Raw genomic sequence first — 3838 nt, 5'->3', positions numbered from 1 at the left:
AAGAATAAGAGTTACATTATGCTTATCCTTCACCAATTTAAATTGATGACAAGCAACGGATTTGGCATACTACTTATTCTTCTTGAAAAGATTGAAAAGATATAGCCAAACTTGAGAAGGTATTGATGGAACCACCGGTGGGATTTAGAAAGAACGAATGAATTGATATGATAACCAAGGAAGAGAACTCTTGAACGAACCACCGTAAGAATTGAAAATGAACGAAGAAAATATAAAGAAACACCGGGAAGAATTATAAAAAGAAAGAAGGTACTTGAGAGAATATAAATACATGAGAATGAAGAGATCACGAGCTGATTAGAGAATATTTGAATGATGCACCGGTAAGATTTGGAGAACGATAGCTGAAAGCTGAGAACGAATAAATCTTCTGAAATGATGGCCTCCGGAGAATCAAACTGAAAAAAGGCTCCTGAAATGCTCCGGATGGTTGAAAGAATTCTCACAATCGAAAAGAATTATGAGAGGATGGCATCAAGCTAGAAACATGAATCTTCAAGAGAACAGATATGATTGAAGAGAAACTCTTCTTCAGTCTCCAAATCCGAGAATGACGACGAGAAACACCATCAAGAATTGTTTAGACACTCCAGGAGAATCAAAAGCGAAGAGGTTGAGCCAACGATGAAAATAATTAGAAAGATCTTGGAGAAAGACAATTGACTGATGATAACTCATTCTTACATCAAACTTGGAGACGAATTCGAGAATAGCTCCGGAAAAATAGAAAAGTCAGGTAAGATCCTGAGAAAAGACCGGTGGGTTAGGGCCCACTCAAGAGAAAACACCGTTGAAGTGATTTAAAAGATAGATTGCACCGGTTGAGTTAAACGTCTTGAATGAGATAACATCCTCGAATAGGTTGAATGGATCTTAAATGAAAAGACGAGCCTTCTGAGATATCTTCAACACTCTGGCACAAATGAATAGCGAGAGTGAATGATTAAGAGGTGCACCAGCATGAGAAAGCATATGAAAGGATGAAAGGGACATGATCACACCGAAAGCTTGGATTTAGCCCATCGGAGAAGAAAGAACGAGGAATGATAAACTTGTAGAGCATCTTCACGAGAACCACCGGGTAAGAACATTGATTGAAAAGAATGAAGAGACTTCACATGAATAAAATAGATAGTTGATTTAATATCTCTGAGTCCTTGAAGAAAAAGGGTGGGAGGACGGGAAAAACAAAGACAACTTGGGCAGATGGAATGGATACCATCGAGAAAACTTAGAGTTGGGCAGATGGAATGGATACCATCGAGAAAACTTAGAGTTGATCTTGCGGATGTTGAAATGATCGGATCCACTTGAAGAGAAACACGCCGGTTGAAAAGGATTGACATGACAATCTCGATTATCATGAAGGATTAGTATTCACATAGAAATATGAGAATACCGCTTAGAAAATGTGTGGAATCAACACTTGACATTGAAGTAACTCGAATACCACAAACAAAACCAAAACAAAAGATTTGGCTTGCAGAATAAGACGGAAACAAACATATGATAGATCCCATATCGTATCATGTGTGTGTCGGAAAGATATTCTAGGAGCTACTTGAATTCCCACTTATAAACTCCCAAAACTTTCTGGTTATGCAATCAGGTGTTGGGGATACAGGGGAAGCATAATATCTCACCCAAACTAACAATTCCTACATCCAGCTGTATCCATCCTTCAACACATAACCAATAAACCTTCGGAAATCGTGTACCTCAACCTTCGAAAAGCATTCATTATACGAGTTATGGCAATACTCCCGAACTCCCGCTCCAGCACTGGGTGGCATCAAGGTTATCTCACCAACAACTGCATAAAAGAGATTTTCGATGACGACGAACTCAGGTATTCCAGAACTGCAACGATAAAATTGTGACGACGACACCTCAGAGCTCAACCCCCCGGGACACTGCCACAACCCCTAAATGTAAAGAGGCACCAAGAACAATGTTCTCATCACAAGACTATCAGAACGATTCCAAGATACCCGCGTGATCCTAAAAAAAATTCGTGAAATTTAAGGAGAGAAGAGTCAAAACTTCTACGTCAGGAGGCCTCACCAGAGCGACGAAGAGACTGAGGAGTAAAAATAATCCTACTCTCCGATATATATATATATATATATATATAATCCTAAGACTCAAAACATTTTGTTCTAGAGTCAACAACGTCAGTGATTCGATCAAGTAGGGGGCTCCTAAGTCGGGGATGGCTCTGATTACCAACTTGTAACACCCACGATGCGGCTATATCTCCCACGTGTCGAGGCACGACTTAGAGGCATAACCGCATGATGGTTTAGTCGCTAGTGGGGTAATCTTCACACAATCCCATGTACTGCATAAGAATGGGATAAAGAGTTGGCTTACAATCGACTAAGGAATCAAAATAAAATAAGACAACCCCAAATGCTAGATCCCCGATCGTCCCAACTGGGCTCCACTACTGATCAAAAGGAAACGAAACAAAACAATGACCAAGATCTTCATCCAGCTCCCACTTGAGCTGGGTTGCGTCACCTGCACTGGTATCATCGGCACCTGCAACTGTTTGGAAGTATCTGTGAGTCACGAGGACTCAGCAATCTCACACCCGCGAGATCGAGACTATTTAAGATTATGGGTAGGAGAAGGTAGTGATGTGGAGCTCCAGCAAGCACTAGCATATATGGTGTCTAATATACGCAAATAAGAGCGAGAAGAGAAGCAACGCAACGATCGAGAAGTTAGAAGTGATCAAGAAGTGATCCTGAAACTACTTACGTTCAAGCATAACACAAGAACCGTGTTCACGTCTCGGACTCCGCCGAGAAGAGACCATCACGGCTACACACGCAGTTGATTCATTTTAATTAAGTTGAGTGTCAAGTTCTGTACAACGAGATATTAACAAATTCCCATCTGCCACATAACCGCGGGCACGGCTCTCAAAAGTTCAAACCCTGCAGGGGTGTCCCAACTTAGCCCATCACAAGCTCTCACGGTCACGAAGGATATTCCTTCTCCCGGTAAGACCCGATCAGTCTCGGAATCCCGGTTACAAGACATTTCGACAATGGTAAAATAAGACCAGCAAAGCCGCCCAAATAGGAGCTGCACATATCTCGTTCTCAGGGCACATCGGATTGTCCAAAATTCCGGTAGGCCAGCCCAGAGTTGCCACTGGTGACCACCGATGGCTGACAGGTTGGACCAACACTCAGAGGAGCACTGGCCCGGGGGTTTAAAATAAAGATGACCCTTGAGTATGCAGAACCCAAGGGAAAAAGGCTTAGGTGGCAAATGTTAAAACCAAGGTTGGGCCTTGCTGGAGGAGTTTTATTCAAAGCGAACTGTCAAGGGGTTCCCATAACACCCAACCGCGTAAGGAACACGAAATCAAGGAACATAACACCGGTATGACGGAAATTAGGGCAGCAAGAGTGGAACAAAACACCAGGAATAAGGTCGAGCCTTCCACCCTTTACCAAGTATATAGGTGCATTAAATAATTAAATAAGAGATATTGTGATATCCCAACATATCCATGTTCCAACATGGAACAAACTTCATCTTCACCTGCAACTAGCAACGTTATAAGAGGGGCTGAGCAAAAGCGGTAACATAGCCAAACAATGATTTGCTAGGAAGGGTGTGTTGAAGGCTTGACATGGCAATGTGGGAGGCATGATATAGCAAGTGGTAGGTAGCGTGACATAGCGATAGAACAAACAACTAGCAAGCAAAGATAGAAGTGATTTCGAGGGTATGGTCATCTTGCATGAAATCCCGCAAGGAAGAAGAACGAGCCCATGAAGAAGACAAACGGACGTAG

This window comes from Triticum urartu, chromosome 2 (assembly GCF_003073215.2).
Source record: "Triticum urartu cultivar G1812 chromosome 2, Tu2.1, whole genome shotgun sequence".
Classification (NCBI taxonomy): Eukaryota; Viridiplantae; Streptophyta; class Magnoliopsida; order Poales; family Poaceae; genus Triticum; species Triticum urartu.
The sequence above is the reverse complement of the archived record's forward strand: the minus strand, read 5'-3'. Positions refer to the sequence as shown.